Source organism: Equus caballus, unplaced genomic scaffold (genome assembly GCF_041296265.1).
Source record: "Equus caballus isolate H_3958 breed thoroughbred unplaced genomic scaffold, TB-T2T haplotype2-0000448, whole genome shotgun sequence".
Classification (NCBI taxonomy): Eukaryota; Metazoa; Chordata; class Mammalia; order Perissodactyla; family Equidae; genus Equus; species Equus caballus.
The window spans coordinates 253,553-276,025 of NW_027221892.1; the positions used below are offsets into that span (position 1 = coordinate 253,553).

General features: G+C 41.4%; 1 protein-coding gene and 1 long non-coding RNA gene across 2 annotated transcripts in view; one reads left to right on the forward strand and one right to left on the reverse strand.

Moving 5' to 3' along the window:
• Window positions 1–13,571, reverse strand: part of LOC138922076 (large ribosomal subunit protein uL15m-like) — a 79,074-nt gene extending 65,503 nt beyond the window's left edge. The window contains 2 exon segments of the mRNA XM_070258905.1: window positions 10,501–10,688; window positions 13,508–13,571. The gene's annotated coding sequence lies outside the window, so the exon portion shown is untranslated.
• Window positions 13,572–13,596: 25 nt separating this feature from the next.
• On the forward strand, window positions 13,597–15,486 carry LOC138922099 (uncharacterized). Its single transcript, XR_011435181.1, has 2 exons — window positions 13,597–13,722; window positions 14,601–15,486. It is a non-coding gene; the product is annotated as an uncharacterized lncRNA (long non-coding RNA).
• The last annotated feature ends 6,987 nt before the right edge of the window (window positions 15,487–22,473 follow it).

Consider the following 22,473-nt stretch of genomic DNA (forward strand, 5'->3'; position numbering starts at 1 on the left):
ACAATATTTAAAGCAACACAACAAAATCCAGAGACCACACAACATAAAATTCAAAATGACCAAAATTACTTGAGTTAGGAAGAGTCAGAAAACCGTGTCCAAATCTCAAGCAAAAAGATGTATGGCAAACATGATGGTCAAAATGATGGAATTATTTTAAAAGAACCATACAGTAGCTGTTACAACAATATTAAGTGAAGTAAAGAAAATATGTTTGAAACAAATGGAAAAAAAAATAATAAATTTCAGCAAAGAAATAAACATTATTCTTTAAAAAGCCACATGTTAATGTCAGAAACAAAAGATAAAATATTTAGAATAAAAAAAGGGGCTTAATAACAAAATGGAAATGACAAAGTAAAGAATCAGTGAGTTTGAGGACAGATCAACAGCAATCATCTAACAAAAAGAATCTAAGGAAAAAGACAGAATTAAAAAAAAAAGTAAAGAGGGGCCAGCCTGGTGGTGTAGGGGTTAAGTTCACGGACTCTGCTTCAGCGGCTCAGGGTTCATGAGTTCAGACCCCGCATGAGGACTTACAACACCATCATCAAGCCATGCTGTGGCAGCATCCCACATACACAATAGAGAAAGAATGGCACAGACATTAGCTCAGGGCCACTCTTCCTCAGAAAAATAAATAAAAAATAAATTTAAAAAAGAAAAGAGACTCTCAGGGTCCTATCTGAGGACTACAAAAGGTCTAATGTATAACTAATTAGCTAGAGTCCCAGAGGAAAAGAGAGAGAGAGAAAGAAAACGGAGCAGAAGACACTTCTGAAGAAACAACGGCTTACTCAGGAATATCCAGCTTTGGCAAAATAAAGAAGTCAGTGAACCTTCTCAGCAGATACAAGTATAAAACTGCATAGGACTGTCAAAAGCAACAATTTTATGATTCTGAAAACCATATTCAGGCAACGAGTGGAAAATGCACTTTATCCAAAGCCCTAGGTAAGAGGCTGAGAAAGGAGCACTTGCCTGGGAGACTACCATCCCCGCGACTTGGTGAGAGAGCATGCTAGCTCTACCAACACATGACTGGCACAAAAAGAGGAGCTATGAGCTAAGGTGGTGGAGGGAGGAAGCTATTTGGAGCAGGCAGCAAACCTCTATCGCTCTGTCAGCCAGAAGGGACCAAAGTTGGTGGGAAGCAACCAAAGAAATCTCACAACATTGGTCCACAGAGGTATGAGCCCAGTCTGGGCAACTGTCAGACTAGCAAGAAACTCAGCAAGGAGATCCTATAAATGAAAGGCCAATAAAAGGACCAGATGAAGTTCCCCACACATGCCTGGTTGACTAAGCAAAGCAACTTCGAGGGAACATGGTAGACAGTAAAAGCCCCAGAACAGAGGCTTGGTAACTAGGTAAACTTTGAATGTGCCCCCTGTACACCCACAAACAGAAAGACAGATGGCAAAGATCATAATGGGCTCAAGGTGTTTGACTACAAATTCTGCCCAAATCATTGTGTGACCATTAATTCTTACATTTACAGGGGAAACACCCAGAGAGTAAAGCAAAATACAAGTAAGCAAGCATTTAAAAACTGAACATAAACATCAGTGTCTGTACACCACAGGGAGATAAAATTCTATGCTTTTAAGACCATGCAAGTTAAGGGAAAAAAAGACATTCTAGAAAAGTGCATCAAAATCCAAACTTACCACATCACACTATACAAAATGTCTTATTTTCAACAACAACAAAGAAAGAAATCATAAGCTGTGTTTATAAGAAAATATAAACTATGGTCCAGATTCAGGAAGAGAAAAACGTCAATGGAAAATTGGCCCAGATGTCAATGTAGCAGAGAAAGTCTTCAAGTATCTCCTGTAAAGAGGTTCTAAGAACTCTTTCAAATTTTCAAAAATTTTTTAAAAATATAATAACAGTGATTCCACAAATAGGGAATGCGAATAAGGAAATGAGAATGATAAAAACAACCAAACAAATGCTAGAGATGAAAAGCACTATAAGAGAAATGAAAAAATTATTACATGGGAAAACAGCAGATTTGAGAAGGCAGAGGAAAGAATCAGTCAAATTAAAGATAGAATGATATTAATTATCGACTCAGAAGATTGGAAATGAAAGAAAACTTTAAGGAAAATGAAAAGAGCTTCAGAGACCTATGGGACAATTTGAAGTATTTCAACAAATGTGCAGTAAGAATCCCAATAACAGAGAAAAGAGGGAAAGGGGTAGAAGAAATATTTTAAAACGTAATAGCTGAAAACTTTCTAAATTTGATGAAATACATTGATCTACAGATACAAGAAGCTTAACAAACATGAATAAGTACAAACACGAAGAGAGTCACACCTACAAACATCATAGTCAAATTACTAAAAAGAAAAAGACAATAAGAAAATCTGGAAAGCAATCAAATCCACCACATACAAGGAACAGCTACATGTTCAACAGGTGACTTTGCATCACACTGAGGAGAAAAAAATACAAATAAGAGCTGACTTAGAAGAAATAACAGAGGCCGAAAGCCAGAATAATAATACAGTCAAAGTGCTGAAAGAAAAACCATCAATAAAGAATCACATATCCAGCAAAACTATACTTTAATAATGAAGGGGCAGTAAAGACATTCCCAGATAAATAGAAGATGACAGAATTCATGTCAACACAGAATAAGGCAGTAAAGGAGGAACAGACAAAGAAAACACAGGAGACGCAGAATAATAAAGAGCAAAATAGTATAAATCCAACCAACTACATTACATTAAATGTTAATAAACACTACAGTTAAAAAGAATTATCAGATTGTATTAAAAGATCAAAACTATGTGCTAAGCATAAAAGACACAATTAACATTCAGAGACAAAAATATTCAAAATATAAAACCTGGAAATGATACTCTCATGCAATCTGTAACCACAGGACAGCCACAGTGGGTAGATGAATGCCAGATCTAAGAACAGATTTTAGGAAGAAGACTTACTAAAAGTGAAGAGGAACAAAGAAGTGAAGGCATAAATACCGGATAAATACAAGTAAAACTACTTCCATTCTCGTTTACATAGAAAATCCTCAGGATGCAAAATACACACATACACACACACACGCCCACACTAGAACAATTAAATGAATTTAGGAAATTCAAAGGATAATAAACAAAAATCAATTGCACTTTTAAATATTAACAGCATGCGATTTGATTTAAAATTGTGCAAAAATAAATTTAACCAAAAAATGTGCAAGGCCTATGCACTAAAGACTAGAGAACACGACTGAGAGAAATTAAAGAAGACTCGATGGCAGTTTCTTAAAAAGTTAAACACAGAGTCATCACATTACCCCAGTCATTTCCCTCCTAGGTAATTACCCAAGAGAAATGAAAACACGTGTTCACACAAAGACTCAGACAACAGCACATACGACAAGATATAGCAAATTAATTTACAGTGACAGAAAACAGGTCACGGGTTCCCTGTGGCAGGCAGGAAGAGGTGGTGGGCTGCAAAGAGGCATGGGGATACTTAAGGGGGTAAGAGAAATGTTCTTTTATCTTGATTCTGTAGATGGCTTCAGAGGTGTATAGAACTGTCAAAACCCATCAAATTGTGCACTTTATATAGATGCTGTTTATTGTATGTAAACTATTCTGCAATAAAGTTTTTGAGCAAAAAAATAAACAAAAGAATAAGTGAGTGAATGAACAAGGGTTTTAAAGCAAATAAGCATTATACACCTGTTGAAAAGGAAAGAATAAAATTTAAATGGTGAGGAAACTCTGTAAACAAGTTACACTTTTTAAAAAATCTCTAGTTTTGTTTCTTCTAATTTGTCTGTTTTAAGTCTTAAATCTGTCTTGAGCATAAGGGGATAAAACCTTAACAGGTTATACTATAAAAACCAGTCATAGAAACAAATCATTTAACTATGGCTATATAAGGAAAATGACCTCATATCTCATAGATTGTTTTTCGATCTGTAGAAATAATTCAGTTTTACTGCTGAAAGCAGTACCAGCTATCAGATGGAAAACAAGTCAATTTTATCGTCTGATTCATCTTGAACACATCACGTCTGCGTAGCCCACAGAATCACAAAATGTAAAGCTATTACAGCACTACAGTAGAAAAAGCGTCACTCCCTAACAGACTCAAGAGTATAGTCTACACTTGCCATCTCCCTGTCCAAAACAATGCTGGTGGAAACAGACTCCTCCTGAACAAGAATTGTCACAATAAGTAATTGCACTATGAAACTGAATGACTGCGTTTTTATTACCATTTTCATACAGAATTTTTACATACTTAAAATTCTGACCAGAAAGGTTAGATTAGAATCACCTGGGCCAATTTGGAAATGCTAAAAGATATGTATGGACACACACAAAAACACACACTTACACACTCTCTCTCTCAGTCACACACAGACATGTTTGTTAGTATATATATTTGTTTTTAAAAGGTAAAGATAACAGTAACATTAATAACAACAGATAGTACCTCTCTCTATCTAAATATAGAAACATATCGCAAATGTATAATACTGTCCTAGTTTTGCTTTACTGCCAAATAAACAAAGCAATTAATTCAGAGGGTGTCACTGATTCCTAAACTCATCATTCATGAACTTGATTATTAACGAAATTAATAATGAATAAATAAAACTGATATACCTAATTTCTTCAAAATTGATCACAATAAAAAATGCCTGCTTTGATACTATAATTGAAGTAAGTTATATAAGAACAAATGGATAATATAAGCCTTGTCTATTAATTCTTAAAACATAAACCATTTAAAAGCATTCCTGAAATCAGACAAAACAGTTAGACCACATCAGGAGAGCAACGAAAACAAAATGACCTGAATCGTGATGCAGGGAAACACGAACACCTCAGCTATCAAAAACTCACCAAGGCAGCAACATCACCCACCAAGCCTTAGCTAAAAGTAAGAAACCTGCCCAAAAGGGCTTGGAGCGGCAAAACATATTTGAAGAGATGATGTTTGAATTTAGGTACTGGGATTGAAGGTGAGTCTCTAAGTTCCTTCCTCAGATCCATCACCCCTTCCTGATACTTACTGATAAACCTGATTCATTGGCTTCTTATCGATGGCAAATAATGGAGAGCAATTGTGCTACTCTAGACAAGATCACTGATAGCAGTGAAACGGGAAAAGGGAAGAAAAACTAGAAAAAGCAGACAGAAAAAATTAAAAGTAATCAGGGAACATTCAGATATTTAAAAACACCCTTCTCTGGGTCAAAATGCCCAGAGGACATGATTTCTTAGAGCCCAACATGACAATGCACAAAATAATAATCCTAAGTCACTGAGACAATATTAAATCAGGTTATGGAGAGGTTCCAAAAGTTGAAAACTAGGAAATTAATTTTTTCAAAGGTTCTCACGAAAATGATTAAATTTAAAAAAAAAAAAACAAAAAACAAGAACATCATGAGACATAAGTCCCCAATGATTCGGGTCCATCCACCAAGCCATCTAAGCAGTTATGGCTGGTGGGCAAGGCCTGCGCGTGCTCCATGGCTGTGCTCTGCTGTCCTCAGGCCTCAGGCTTGCTGCCTCCTCCAAGAACCAGACTGCCAACCCTGACACTGGATTAGCCCTCTGCCTGCACATTCCCATCTGCCCCCACCACAGTTCTTACTACTCTGCGTTACAACTGGCATGTGACCTTCTTGAGCAGAAGAAATAAACTCTTTCACTAGCATCCCAGAACCCAGCACAGTACTCAGCATATAGTAGGATTTCAGTAAATACGATTTTTTTAAACTTATTAAAAAAAACTTAAGCTATGCTCTATCTGCAAAGCATATTTTGATAATAACAACAGACACCCAAAATATGCCACAAGAGCATAAAGTAAGAAGTTCCTGTTGACTGCTAAGATTAGAAAGTCTTCACAGAATGGACAGAGTTCCAACCACACATTCAAGCTCAGGATGAATTTAACCAAATGGCTAAAAAAAGTACAATGGTCCCCCCCTTACCTGTGGTTTCACTTTCTGCAATTTCACTTACTTATAGTCAGCAGAGGTCTAAAAATATTCGATGGAAAATTCCAGAAATAAACAATACACAAATTTTAAATTTCTCGCCATTCTAGGTAGCGTGATGAAATCTTGTGCCATCTAGCTCCCTCTCACCGGGGCCGTGAATCATCCCTTTCTCCACCGGATCCACGATACCCGCCTGTCAGTCACTCAGTAGCCCTCTTGGTTATCAGAGCGCCTGTCAAGGTATCACAGTGCTGGTGTTCAAGTCACCCGTATTTTATTTAATAATTTCCCCAACGTGTAAGAGCAGTCGTGCTGGAAATCTGGATATGCCAAACAGAAGTTATTGCTGTTACTCTCTTACTTTGCCCAATTTCTAAGTTTATCACAGCAGTGTACATGTCGGAAAAAACGTATATGCAGGCTTCAGTACTATGCAGTTTCAAGCACCCACTGGGAGTCTTAGAACGTATCCCCCCCACATAAGGGGGGACTACTGTATTTCGGGAGACAGGGATACTATAAGCACAAGTAAAAGAAAACGAGAGCAACTGGGTAACACATAGGTTTTCAAAAATGGCAGCAGTGAAAGGTAAGGCTGGAAAGACAGGCAGGGCTGCAGAGGAGCCAAGAGGGGTTAACATAATGGAACTTAACAAAATGGAGGTTAACATTACGGAGCTTCACACAATGGCATGCTCCAAAGGTCACACGGACACTTAGTCCTCCAGAGTGACTCCCTCTCCGCAACGTCCAGCAGTTTCATTGCATGTAGAATACATTTTGCAAGTAAGAGACAAAAGAAAGACAACAACTTTGCTATATGATTCCTCATGTCAACACTGTTTTACCCTGGACCAAATCAGAGAGTTGATACCATAAAAAATACTTCAAAACACTACGTGATGTTACGAGGAAACTACTGGCAAAACTTACTTTCGGGTGGTGATTATTATCCAAACCACACGTGATAAAATACTACTCATCATAAGAAGTGGTACTCTTATAATACAACTGCTATGCAATTTTTTTAAATTCTTCAATTTTGAAATCAAGTTGAAAGTATTGTGTCAAAAGACAGTGAAACAACTATCATTAATCTTCAAAACTGACAAACAAAAAAGACATATAAACAAGTGCCAGGATAATAAAAATGGCAGTGTTCATTTTTTAGAAGAAAAAAATAAATTGTACTAAAATTATTAAGCTAACAAAGCAACAGAAAAATATGAGCAGAAAAATGACAGTTATCTGCAAAATTCATAAATGCGTCTTTTGTATAACCATAATGATCATATTTTATGCTGTCATTTTGCATTTAATTGCTCACCCTGGTACTTTTCTTCATAGAAGCCATCGATATCCCACAGAGCCAGATGCTGAATTGCAAAAACATACTGTGACCATGGACTTATAAGAAAGTTACTTTGCTGAGCTGTGGTGTATGACAAGTTAATTTTTGTAATTACACTTCTTCCAACAATATATGAAGCTACTGCCTATGATTAGCCTATATTATTCAAAAGAGGCAAGAAAGTATTCTCTATAAAATACTAATCAGATTTTTTAAAGACTTCAGCTGATGTGAGAAAGTTAACTTTTCAAAAAGCTTTTCTATAAGACGGCCAAAAGTAAAAATCACCACCTCAGCTGAAATATATAAGCAGATTAATATGTTAAGGCATGACTATGTTTTCTGAATGTTATTAATACATAATGCCAAGTTATTTCAAGCCTTTAGGAAACGTCACATGCTAACCTTGGTCTTTTGATCATTACTTTTAGTTCTGCTATATTATGCTAAACATAGTATTCAAAGGATAAATCCATTAACCGTCATTTAGAAAGAAATGGCTATTGCACAATAATCTATCCGCAGGGCGTAAATTGTTTTAAATTTAAAATATTTGCAATGACGGTCACTGTCACATACTCAATAGTAATAAAACAGTAGGACATCATACATTGCTAAAACACAGGCTATTCCCTATAATATAGTATCTTTGTGCACATACTACAAAATTTGGCAGCTATTATGTTTTGTTTTATTCATTAAAAGAGAGCAAATGACATTTCCCTTTTAATAAACTTCCCCCATGTTGAAGCCAAAAGAGTTATTTAAAGATTAATGTTAATTATCAGGACAAAACAACCTGAGCCAAGTTTTCCAAATGCCTAGGTCAAATCTGCTCACTGGAGGAGGATATTTAAAAAATAACTATGTAATATATTTTTTTTTAAAAACTCTATCACTTAGAGACTTAAAATTTAATAGAAGTTATGTTTTAATTACATAATACTAACAAAATGGATATTTTCACTGCATTATACAAAAGGAACGTAAGATACTAAAATGCTCTAGATAAATCTGAAGTTTTCCTCAGGATTTTAATAAATATATAATGACCGATTTTTTTAATGTGTAACGTCGTTCCCACGTCATTTCCTAATCTAAAGGGGTTTGTGTTTGTGAAGGTGTCAACTCAATGTATATTCAAGACTTAATAAAAAGTCCTAGAATTTTGAGAATCTTGGAAATCTTTTATTTCAAATCCCTCGTGTGTTTTTTTCCTAACTTGGACTGCAATTTGAGATATGCTATTTCACGGTTCCACGTCTGCTTAGAGATCACCAACTCAGACACTGATCGTACAACAGGAGAAACATAAAGCACACAGAGCTGAAACACAATCACCAATAAAGCAAATACCTGGCCTTTCGGGTCCTCTTTGTTCTGACCCCTGCTATTTAAAAGGGAATGATAAACTCTGCAGACGTCATCGGGCATATACTAAGAAGGAACATGCTCAAATCCCAGCTATTTGTATTTTTCTTTCCCCTGCCCAGCCTCGATCTTCCTCCCTGGTCTACTTCATTCATTCTGCGTGCTCTCCAGCCACCTCAAATGGTCCAGGGACTCATTGCCTTTATTTCCAGTCTCTACCTTACTTCTAATCTCAGCATCTCTTCCTGGATGACCTACAGATATCAAACACTCAATACAACCAAAAACAAATTCATCTTGCTCTCCTCTCCCAAACCTGCTTCCATGGAGCTAGTCTGCCAGCTCTCTACACAAAGATCAGTGCTCTAAACTATTCTTAGTTCCTCCCTCTCTCACCTCCTCCTTCACTGGCCCTTAATCCTGTCCTTTCCACATCAAAAATGTCTCTCCACTCTATCCTCTGTACTCTACTTCTACTGCCTTATGTGGAACGTCATCAACTCCAGCCTCTCGCGTGCCTCAGTGGCTCCAGGGAGAGAGCCTCCTCTAATGGGGCCTCCACAGAAAAGCCTCAGTTACTGAAGCGAGCTTCTCACACAGCCCCTGAGGACAGTATTCAGTGTCTGAATAGCTGTGCGAAAGGGAATGGTACCTATTAAGGAAAAGGGACAACACCAGAGGGTGGGAGATCTGACAGCTTTGACGGTTTCAACTTGACCATAGGAAAAAGTACCAAGTAAAGCACACAGCCTTCAATTCAAAGCCCTTGACAAACTAAACCTTGTCCTCTTTCGGCGCTTCTCCCTCTTTTAGGCCCTGCTAAGACCCACATTAGGCTGCTGACTGGTTCTCAACCAGGTGTGCCTTCCAACAAGCTGCCCTCTTTGCCTAAAAAGCCCTCTCCTCCTACATCCGCACAGAGAACTCCCATGGGTCTTCCACGTTGCTGTGATATTTTCTGTGACTTCTCCAGGCCAACCTAATTACTCCGCCGTGCACCTCTGGCACTGACAAATGTTCTGTTGCAGCCAGTATCTTGGGACTGACTGCTGGGGTTACTGAAGATTACAAGGACAAGAAGTGGGATGGTTTACTTTTTGTGCCTAGCACAAAGACTTTTCAAAAACTTCATTAATTTTAAATGAAGTGAATTTGTTGGAACATAAAGCATTTTGGGAATTTAAATAAACGGAAAATAATCATTTTCTTTAAACTTAAAATGTTTGACAAGAAATGAAAAAGGTAACAAATTAGTTCTGGAAAAATGCAAACTAATTCCTATACTCCCATTCTGAATCAATCTTACAAATGGGACTAAAAAGAAGGAAGGAAGCGCCTGTCTGGTTTTTCAAGTAAGAGAAGGCAAAACCAATATGGCAGCAAGGTAAGGTTCTGCCTGCTCCACAGAACCCATGGTACAGAATCCATGTTTCCGACCTCTTGTTGTGCAGAACTCTCACGTTGCATGTATTAAGGCTGGATTTAAAGACTGTAGAGTAGTCTTAATAATCTGTGCAGAGACAGCATTTTATAGTTTCTAAGCCACGCTCACACACATTATCTCATCAACTACTCAAAGACACATCATTTCTCCACTTGGAGAGGAAGAAACTAAGGCCATTTTCCTACAACTAATACATAGAGGCTGGAATATGAACCCCCAAGAATTCTAACACTAACTACATTGCCTCCCTAACAACCACATTTTAAAGATGTCCAATACAGGCCTCAGAACACTAACCCAGGACACATACATGATGCATGCCAGGGCCAAACCACTCACCTAGCGTTCTTCTGAAGTTCACAATAAAAAACAGAATGAATGAACATTAATAAAATGGTTCACTTTTGGAGCCGTCCCAGTGGTGTAATGGTTAGTTCATACACTCTGCTCCAGCAGCCAGGGGTTCGCAGGTTCCAATCCTGGGCACGGATCTAGCACCACTTGTCAAGCCACACTTTCGCAGTATCCTACATAAAATAGAGGAAGATGGGCTCAGACGTTAGGTCAGTTGACAATCCCAAAGTTATTAAGTGTACAAGCAAAAAGAGGAAGATTGGCAACAGACATTAGCTCAGGGCCAATCAACCTTACCAAAAAAAATATTTCACTTTGAAATAGACCTTAACGAATAACTTTGCTTTAAATTATAACACTACATATTATTACATTTTACACGTTACTACATATTCCATAGACTATGTAACATAACATAGTCACAGATTCTAGCAACTAGGACGTGGAATCTTTTGTATTGGGAGGGATAGGGCTAAGGAGGAGTTGCATTATTCTGCCAACCAAAATAAGCAAGATTACAATTGGATACTAATTAAAATCCAAATTTAATTTTGAAGTTTTGTGCCCCCTCTCCATGAAATGGGTCCATGAGGAATGGACAGAAACAACTCATATCCACTTGTCTAATTCTGACAGGACATCAGATAAAATAACAAGAGTGCTACTTTAAAAGACTCTGCCCAATTACCCAGTAAAATGAAGGATTTATCACATTCATTGAACTTGGAACTATTCCTTCTTATACAACTAAGTTTGACTGCTCTGACTTTTATTTTCAGAGACTGTTTTTCCCTTCTCCACTCAGGTTCACTACATTGATTTAAAATGCAGAGGGCAAAACTCAAAGACAATGACTAACTCATTTTGATTGTCAACTTGTAAGCTAGTGAACATTAGTAAACATATTAGATACTAAAAATACAGTAGTAAAACTTATAGCTCTTTACCACTTAAAAAGCATTCTTATTATCTCATTTGACGCTAGCATCACTGTGAGGTATAGTTACAGAAATATTACTCAAATTTTTCAATAACACTCAGAGAAGAGAGGTGATGTTGACAATCCCAAAGTTATTAAGTGTACAGCTGCCTCGGCCCATGAGGACAGTATTCACACTGTCTGAATAGCTGTGGGAAAAAGAATAGTACCTATTAAGGATAGAGGGGGAAAACCTAAATTCAGTAAAAACATTATAACATTTCCCCAAACTACACTATTCAATTATTTTAGATATGATCATTAGAAAAAAAAATGAAGAAAATGTATAATTACACATTTCTACTCAGTAAGAGAAATCTGAATTAATTAGAATTTTAAATTGAAAATATTAAAACAAAAATCAATACTCCTACACTAGAAAAAATGAAAATTAGAAATCTCATACCACACTGGAAAAGTTTATACCATTTCTTCAATTTCATTTTTCTATTAATGTGTGTAAACTCTGTAGAACTAGCCAAAGTAATTAAATAAAATAGACATAATATCCAAAAATCATGAAAGTTTATACATTTTGGTAAACTTTTAAAAGTTAAAATTTATCTTTCCTAATTGAAAACTGGGTTAAAAATCTATCACAAATATACAAGTACAAAATTGCAGTGAAAGTTCCATCTTTGGTATATTCACATGAACAAACAAAATAATTATCACCTCTTTGAACGGAAGTTACAGACTTTTTCAGGTCAAAATTCTGTTAAAATATAACTATTTGAAGTGTTCAAAAATTTGCATTAATGTTAATATGGCAACATTTTAATGTGGACAATAACAGAAAAACGTCATTCCCTCCACAGAATTCTGCCTCTAGAAGTACATTTAACAAAGTTGGAGGAAACAGGATGCTTGTTGATAGTGACAGGCTTATTACAAAACCCAATTATATCTGTTCATTCCCTTTTGCTAATTAAAGCAAAAGGCATCAAAATCTCTCCTAACGATGTTCTAATCAATACGTGTTAGTGACCTTCCCCAGGCAGTGCTGCATCTGGACTAACGCTTCACCGCAAACCAGGTGCGTACTGTAACTAGTTCCACCGGCACGGACTGTAAAGTCCCGACACAATCACCATTCGGGCTATGATTACCTAGAAAATAATCCTACATATGTGTCCACAGATGCCAACCCTGCCAAGATGTCCTAGTCCAGAACCCCCCAACCCAATAAACAGGCTATTCAAAACTCAACGCAACCGCAGGGGTCAGCAGCTCCTGGCACCCACCTCCCCCCCGACTAAGCTCCAGAAAGCGGGCACGCACACTCAGGCCGTGCTCGCCCACTAGGAAGAGGTGGGTATCTCCAGGGACGATCCCGCTGCTGCCAACAGCGACGTGCGGCAGCCTGGGGTCTCCCGCTAGTTGCTGAGAGCAGCTGGACCCTGAGTGGCCAGGACCGTCCACTTCCAGGCGTGGTGCTCTCGGGCACCAGCATCCTCAACCGAAGGAGGCGAGGGTGGCAGCAGCGCATCGGTGCGCTGGGGAAAACAGGGAGTGGGCGGGCAGCCACGGACACCACCGCCCGGACTAGAAACCCCCCCCCACCGGGCAGCTCCCCGCCTGGGCGCCCGCGTTCCAGTCGGAGAAGCCAGGCGGTCGGAAGCGCCCCGACTGCGTGCAGGGGTGCGTGGGGCGCCCGGGGCGCCGCTTCCGCGCCAAGAGCCCGGGCCCGCGGGGAAACGGAGGCCCGCCGGGTCCCCGGGAGCCCGGCTCGCGGAGCGAGCAGGTGACGGCGGGGGCAGGGCGGCTGCGACGCCGCGCGGGCGGCGGGCGGGTGTCGGGCGAGTCTGGGCGGCGTCGGGAGGGACCGGCGAGCGGGGGAGGGGCTGAGGCGGGGGGAGGAGGGAGGAGGAAGAGCGAAGGGCCCTGGCGGGACTCCCGGCGCCCAGCTGCCCGGCCCGAGCCCTCAAGCCACCGCCCCCAGGCCCCGCGCAGACGCTGGACGGTCCCCGCCTCCAAACCTCCCCCCCCCGGCCCGGTCAGAGAATAACTTACCCGTTTGCCGACGGAATCGCTCCTGCTGGCCCCTCTGACAGACTCCTCCGGCTCGTCGTCTTCCGGTGATGAAACCGGAAGTCCCACCCCTCCTCAAGAGGAAAACGGAAAGCCGAAGGAGTCAATCTAAGGAAGGGGAGACGCGCGTCAGGCTGAGAGCCTGGCGGCGTCTGACCGGGAAGGCCACCTGGCACTTCCAGCGGCTCCCCGAGCGGGTAACCCCCGGGCGATCCCGCCTCCTCCCTCTCCATCCCTCCTCACTCCACCCCTTCGCCCGCCCGCGGTAAAGAACCCCGAGGGCGGTGCGGGAGAAACGGACGCGCCCGGGCCGGGCGGGAGCCGGAGGCCTGCGGGCCGGGCGGCCGGCCTCCGCCTCCAACGGCCCAAGCGATGCCCGGCGCCTCTGAGGCCTCCTCTAACGGAGCGAGGTTTTCCTGCTGTGCCAGGCGCGTGCGCACCTCCGGGTTAGGAGAACAGCCTCTGGATGCTCCTAGCAGGGGTCCTCAGAGTCGCAGACCCTAGGAAGCCACGAGCCGAATTCGGATTCTAACGGGTTCTAATGAAAAATGCAGGAGGATCGGGGTCCAGTTCTCAGAAGAGGGGGCTGGGCTGCGCTGGGCTGGGCTGGTGTCTGGCTAACACAGAGGCTGAGGGAGGGATGCGCTGGAATGAACATGTGGAGCGCGAAGAAGCCCAGACCAGGTTCTTTGTGTGTCTGTGGCCGACTGCCTTCCTCCAGCTGCAAGTGAAGAGAACGTGTGTCACCACAGGGCTCTTGCACTGTCCAGCACACACTCACACAAGGTTTATTTTTATGAATACAACATAAAACCAAGAACATTCCCAGTCCTCGTTATCTTCCATAAGAGCATCTACCAAATCTAACTGACAGTCCAAACCTGGACAGTCCCAAACCTGACATGTTGCCCTCCTTCAATACGATGACGTCCCCTCCTGATCATGTCACTATATACTCCCAATAAGTATACTGGGTGGTCATCTTTATCCATGTGCATATGCTTCTTTGGTAAAATTTTTTAAAGCAAATACTTAAATTTCTCTATCCCCAACCTCTTTGTCTTCTTATTACTAGTTAATTGGTCTTCTGGCTAATCACTGGGCGGATTTCTGTCATCCCTCTGAATGTAATCTATCCGGAAAATACTTCCTATCTGGCTCCCAAACCACAGCAAGACCCAGGTAGCCACATGGCTTGGGTTTGGGTAGAAAACGTGGACCCATCAATGAGAGCTGGGGAGACCCATCATGACCCGGGGAGGCAGAAAACCACGGCTCTGGACTCAGGCATCCCAGGGTTGGAATCTCCTAGATTCAATGACCTCATTCGTCCTCCTCCTCTCCTCACCTGGTGGCAGCTGAATAATTGACCAAGACACTGCAGGTCTCAGAGATTCAGCAGGAATGCAGATCAGCAAATACATCTTCTTATTTAGTGACTTGGTAAAACTGATGTTCCCTTGCTCAGAAATGGTTATATTTTACAACCAACTTTTGTTAATTGACTACTATGAACACCCTTGTTAAAATATAAATTGGCGTCAGAAACCTCGTGTACAGTTAGTCCTTGGGACCTCTGCCAAATACATCAGGTAGGTCCACGGAATCCGAAAACCTCACAAGATTCAACCAAATCTGGCGAGCATGGACTGTGCTTAAATAGTGACGAGTACCAAACACCTGCGAATATTTAACCAAGAGGACTTGATGTTGTCCAGCACCAGAGAAGAAGTGGCTCCTTATGGATGCCTCAGCGAGGCTGATGCCACAGGTGGGTCCCGTTTCTGTGACAAGAGGCAGGGTAAGCTGGCCCCATGATCCAGCCGTTTTAGACATGACGCAGCAAGCTTTAAAACTGACATTTCAAGCACCCACAAAGAGATGGAATGTGTGGCACTTTGTTTTTATTTGGAATCATAAGAGAAACATTTTTAATAAACCCTTAACTTCTTCTCCATTAATGCTATTTAAATAGTGAATTCATAAAGACTGAAGTGATTTGTTTACTTATACTTAGCTGTAGAAAACTTACGTGCTTTTGTTTATTTGTTTACACCATCAAATCCAATCAAGCCAAACAAGATGGTCGACTGAAATGACTGATGAATGCAACCTGAGCTGACAGCTTTAAATTTGGGATGTGTTACTGATGTCAGGTTGATCAGTTCTCTGTCTAAAATTGATGCTATTTAAAGCTTTGAACAATTTAGATGTAGTCACTGAGTAAAATCCCAACGGGGTGAGAGAATTCCATCAGGGCTGATTCTGCTGTGGTGAATTTCCATGTGCGCAGGTGTCAGAGGGAGAGTGGCCTCTCCCGATGGGGTAGTGAGACAGAACAGGATGCAGGAGGGGCGGTGGGCTGGCGTCACTCACAGCAAAGGTAAAGAGGCTTAGAATAAAGATAGACGCATCTTCTCACAAGGAATCCCAAATGGCATAAGAGTGTGAATATTGGTCATTTCTGTTTCAAAACTTTTCAAGAAAGGAAAAAGTGAAGGGGAGGCAAGAAGTGAATATGTATCACGCTTCAATAACTCATCTGAAAATGAACCCCCAGGGAAATCATGGTAGTCGGTGGGGTAGACCAATGTTTTTATTAACAATATAAAAGGAATGTGTGGTGAAAGCAACGGTGACATAAGTACTGACAGTCAGTGGATGAATGATTATGTGTCCTGAGCACCTCAGGACACAGCAAACTAGAGCAATTCCACCAATCAAATGGCAAGAGAAGTCTAATCGAAGAACCCTCCTTGTGCTGGAAGGGCAGAATGAGTCCAGTCCGGGGACTACTGGGGCCAGACTTGGGGAAATCAAGTTGTTGAAGGTAGCTGTGACTTTAGAGAGGTGTGCAACAGAGACATTAAGCCATTTCCAGTGTCTCTACCTTTAAAATAGTTTATTACTGGTCCAAATGTCCAAAGACGTATTAAAGAGGGAAAATATTATTTACTGGACAGAAATTCTCTGGATATTTAGATTCTATTCCTGTCCAGGGATGTGAGAGAGGGGATATGTCAGCAGCTCAGATGTAAGCTGGAAGGTTCCCGTCGTTGTTAATGCAGCTTAGCCGTCTCTAGGAAAAAGGCAGCAAATAATTGGGATCCTTCTATGTAGTTCCACCTAACAAAAGAAGAAATAAAGAGAAACTGTTATTTCCATTCAAATAATGGAGGAAAAGTAGTGTACAATTTAAACAGGAAGATTTGATGACATAAATTCAATCTAAAATATGCAGCATGTCGGAAGGTTACTGATGTGGACACCCTGTGGTTTGCACACTGAGAGATCAGCCCCCTCAAGAACCTGCTCACTGTTGATTTTCTCCTTCTGCGCGTGCTCTCCATCGTCCACAGTGCCCAGCGGGAGCATCATCACACTCTTTTGGATAACATCCTGGAATATATTGGCAATTGGTGTGGTTGATCCATCCCGGATCATATCTGGTTCTGTTCCAAACACTGAAACACAGGAAAAGAAGGCATTGAATAAATTAATGAGAAGACTACCCCCAGTGATCTCCGCAAATGTCGTGTTCACTTTATCTTTCTTTCTTTTTTTTTTTTTTTTCCCACCATGAAATTTGGTGGCTGGGATAAGTAAGCGTCTTGATATCATGCAATTTATATTCTAAAATAGTCAATAGAGTCAAGAAGAAAACTGTGGTTGCCTTATTTACTATTATCTACTTTCAAAAAATATTTTTAAATAATATTTTAAAGTAACGTTAGACTTACAGAAAAGTTGCAAAAGTAGTACAGAGAGAGTTCTCATATATTCCTTACTCTGCTTTCCCTAATGTTAACATCTTACATAACTATTGTACAATTATCAAGAATAGGAAATTAACATTGGATAATATTATTAACTAGACTCAGCCTTTATTTGAATTTCACTCTTTCCCTTCTGCTGTACCAGGATCCAATGCAGAATCCCACACGGCATTTTGTCATTGCTCCTTAGTCTCCTCTTGTCTGTGACTGTTTCTCAGTCTTCCCTTGTCTTTCATGACCTTGACCCTGCTGAAGAGTACTGATCAGTTGTTTTGTAAAATGTCCCTCAGTTTGGGTTTATCTGACGTTTTTTCACGATTGGAAGAGGTCATGTGTTTTTGGCCAGAGTACCACAGAAGATGTACCTACCTACTTTTATGGTTGCTTCACGAATTAAGTATTAGAAACACTAATATTAAATATTAGGAACACATTTCTTTGGTGTTTTGTGTTTCTTTTGTAACCAACATATGAATAAATCGCTGTACTCAACTTTCACCTGAATGTTGCAGTGTTTGTACTCAACTTTCAAGGTATCCCAGGAAACAGTTTTAATGGATATCCTGGGGTCTAGAAAGAGATGAGTTGAAACCTTCTAGGCTATAGGGAAAGTTGCCAGAGATGGAGTGGGAATGAAAAATAAATGAAGACACAAAAGAGAACATGCCGTGTCTTCTGGATCCACAGAGCAAGGCGTGAATGTGAATAAAGATGATGTACACTCGTGCATTGCTTAACGACAGGATACATTCTGAGACATGCATCGTTAGGTGATTTAGTTGTTAGATGGTTTAATTGTTGTGTACTCACACAAACCTAGGTGGTATAGCCTACCACACGCCTAGGTGATATGGTGCTAATCTTATGGGACCACTGTCATACATGCAGTCCGTTGTTGACGAAAAACTCATTATGTGGCAGACGACTGTCCTTTGTTGGCAGGACTGGTTTAGCACACAGACAGACAAAAAGGTGCCTTATGCATTCCTGCATTTTCCTGTATTTCATGTCTTTACTGTTGAATTTGACATTTCAATCACACATCTCTCTTCAGCTGGCATTCCATTTAACTTCCTAACTCTTCTTCCTCTTTTCTTCACCCCCAAATTTTACTGGTAAAATACTGCTACAATTGAGGGCAGTGGGGATGATTGTGTAGAGAAGTATGGCTCTCGGTGTTGGACTTGTCCTCTAATTTTTGACGTCTGTGTCCCTTGTACTCATAGACGCAGAGAGTTAGTGCTCCAAGGAGGTCTGGAGGCCATTAAACCCAGAGCTCTGTGACCGGGAAGAGCAAGTCCCCACAGGGCAGCCCGGTGCCAGCTTGCTCGCTCCACTACAGTTTAGCTTCTTCATTTTTAACCCCAGAGGACTTCCTTTACTTTCGTGCAAGTTCAGCTGTGCTTTTAAAAGTTTTTATGTATCGGCCAATATTTCCATGAGTTTTGCAGAAGGAGGGTTGGGAGGTTTCCAAGTCCATCATTTTCCCCCAAATTCAGGTCTCCAGAACGTGAGTTTGAACCCTGGCTTCGCTACTTCTAGCTGAGTGCCCTCCAGCAAATTATTTAATCTCTTCTCGCCTTAATCTGCACCCCGGGGAGGGCTGTTGGGAGGATTCATGAGACAGTGTGTGTAAAGAGCCCTGAACCACACCGTTTACCGTCAGTAATGCAGCCCATATAAAAGGAGAGTCCACAGTGAAGTTTTAAAAGTGTCTGCTTTATCTACAGCCCCACCGGGTACCACCCCTTGTTCCCAGTGTAAACCAGCAATCAAAATAGCATAAGTCTAACCTGTTTTGATGGCTCTTTTTGCTGCAAGATACTGATTATCTTTAATATTTGCGATCCATGGGTGTAGTCCTAGTGCCATAGAAACAACCATCTGGTTGGAACGATTTCTTTGGGAAAATATATATTCAAGATGCTGCTTTACCTAAAGGTAACATTTTCAGTTGTAAGAGAAAATTTTGAGTAGCTCTCATAGCCTTGTATCAAGAAACTGATTGGAATCCCAAGCTGACGCATTCAAGCGTTCTGATTTTCCCTCAGCTCTTCCAGAGGGAGGACGCGGAGTGAGCCGGGTCTCCAGGACGGAGAGCTGCGCCCAGTGTGAGGAATGCTTGCTCTCACTCCCACCCCTCCCGAGACCCCCCCAATCCCCCCTCCTGTCCCCACCCCTCCCCGACCACAGTGTCTCACTGTTAATGTCGGCTTATTATGAATTTGGGTAATTATGAAACCTTGAATGATATTGTGGGTAATACAAATATGATGAATGTTTGAGGTAATTATGAAACACAACACAAGTAGAACTTCTCAATTTGAATATCCCTCTTTTTGGACTTATCAGTATCTTAAGGAATATTTTGGGAACATTACACACTTGGAAATTTCCAAAAAGTGGGAGCAATTTCACGCTAAGCTGTGAAGGAGGCTCATTGACAGCATCTTTCTCTCTCCCCTGGGCTCCATTCCGGTTGCCATTATGGAAATCCACCAGAGAAAAACTCCATACTCTGAAATATTCATCCCTTCGACAAACATTTAAGGCACACCTGTCACGTGGCAGGAACTGTTCTAGGTGCTGGGACATAGCTGTGAGCAAGACGAAGACCGTCCTGCGCTCATGTAAAGTGTGTGCTGTGAGGAGGAGGAACAGTCCATCCAGAAAGGGAAGGAGGGAGGAAGATGGAAACAAAAAGACGGAGGGACGCAGAGGGGAAGGAGGATCTTTGAGAATGTAATTAGCGCTAAGACGACGATAAAAGCGGACAGTGGATGGAGAGAGGGCGCCGAGGTATTCCTTGAGCTCCCTTCTTCAGAGTCTACCTTCTGTGCAACTTGAGGTACACTGATGATAGGTCGATACTTCAGGCACGCACCTCCTTCCAGACACAAACATTTTCATTAAGGTGGCTGCTTTCAGGGGGTTCATTTCAGACATCATGGACGAACCAACGCTGGGGGTAAAGATTTTCCGGCTCAGTCCAGCCGTAGACAAGTAGCTTCTCCGTCTGTGTGTAAAACCCATCTTGCCTTTTTATGCACCATTTAGTTTTCAAAAATTTCCCATCACTCCAACTCCAAATGGTTATTTGTCTGATGACTGTAATTGCATATAATTGAGGGAAGAGATTTTTACTGAACAAAAATCCTGTTGGTTTCTTGACATTTGTTCCAGTCCCTTCTGTATTGGAAAAAAGTGATACTTCAATGCTGACAACTGAGTTGCTCACTACTGTGTGGCATGTGGCTCTCAGGAACGGCGCTGCTGGACAGAAGAACAATGCACGTTTGTTACCTGTGTTTCCACCACGGACGTGTTCATGTGAGGGACTAGACGGATTGAAAATTTTCCTACAACTCGGCCAGGTATGACTGTTTTAGCTCCAGGCTCCTCAAAGGCGCCCTCAATCCCGTGAATAGAAAGAGATGGGTACCTCCATAGGTGCATTAGAATTTCCTCCTAAATTGAAATAAAAGTATTTTATTATATGAAAGAATGTTTAATTAAAACTCAGTTGAATTGTATTGCTTGCATCACCAATTTCTGTACATCTGTGACACGGTTAATGGCAAGTTAATTATCGCCTCACTTAGATATGTCTGGACAAACAGTACAAGTGGACTTTCCCCTCAGGACACGAGATCTCTGCTGCCTTCGCCTGCCCAAGCCACTCCCATTGGCGAGGGCCCCTCGTCGCTGAAGTTTGCAGTTACTAGATGGCAAAGGGGCCCTTTCAGAAACTTGGGTTCATTTATAAATTTCTATCCCAGTCATTGCGATGATAATTTGTGTGCTAAATGTATTTTATTTTTCAGAAGGCTTCAAAGAACTCTGCAGATGTTTGAGCCAGTTTTCAATCTTGCTATGGCCGCTGTAGAGCTAGTCTGAGGAAGAGCTACACTTCATGATAAGAAACTCTATCGCTCTCTTCTGCATGCTTCTCCCTCTCTTGGCTGTTCCCCCAGGAACCAGCCATAGCTAGCAAACACCCTAGCAGGCAAGCGTTTTAGAAAGGAGGAGGAGGAGGAGGAGAAGGGAAAAGGAAAAAATCTAAATTTGCCAGTAACGCTTTCGGCTTTGGGTCTACTTATTACACCAAGGCAGCAGTGACGTGGCAGTCTACAGATTAGCCCCTAAGTCTCTTGGTTTTGTCTAGAAAAATGAACAATTAGGGTCATGGAGCTGGAATAACCTCAGACTATCCTCAATCTTTAAACAGTTAGGGAGCCCAGCTCACCGGCTGCAGGCCGGCTTGGGATTGAGTCCAGAAAACTGATTTGGAAAAACGCATCTGTGAAATGAGCAATTGCTCCACGGTTAGGTGCCTGAGTCCGGTGCCAGTGGGACCCCAGATAAAGGTCTGCTTGATCTAGACCACAGGGAAGTGGCCTTGAAAGTGAAAGTCCCCCTTGGAATTAACATCTGCTTTCAGTTCTAAGATGTGCAGATAAACAGGACACAGTAAATTAAGCCTTGGGAAAATATTTGTTACCATCATTCTTTGTTCAGATTATCCATCAACTTGTGATCATACCTTGGTGTCAAACAGAAATTTCTTAACCTGGCTGCTATTCCGGTATTCTTCTAGGTCCAGGTCAATGGCTTCGTACATTTTTTTTTTCCTCTTCAGTAAGAGGAGCCACGTGGTCATAGATTCCAGGGATCAGAATATGACCCGATGAGTCTACAAGGCTACCTACAAGATACACCCAGGAAACAAAGCCACACGGAGTCACCGGTATGCTGATGTTCTGGCCCTGGAGCAGGATCACTGGGGACTCTCCTGGGCTTGCAGCAGACCTTGTGACCGGCCCTGGTCCCCACAGCAGGGCCACTGACAGCAACTCACATCCCAGAGGTGATGGTCAGAAGAAAGAGCTGGTCACCAGGCAAACTCAGCCTGACTTGGACCCGCGTGAATGTCCACCTTGTCAATGGAGGGATGAAAACACACGGCTCTGCAGTAAATTCCATTGGGTATGACTTACCTGCATTATATCCCAGTTCTCAACTCCACCTTTATATCATAAACAAGCTTCTTTTTTTTAAATTTTATCTTATCCTGAGTTAAAAAGTAACACGTCCATTATTAAGAAACTTTTTTTTTTTTTGAGGAAGATTAGCCCTGAGCTAACTACTGCCAATCGTCCTCTTTTTGCTGAG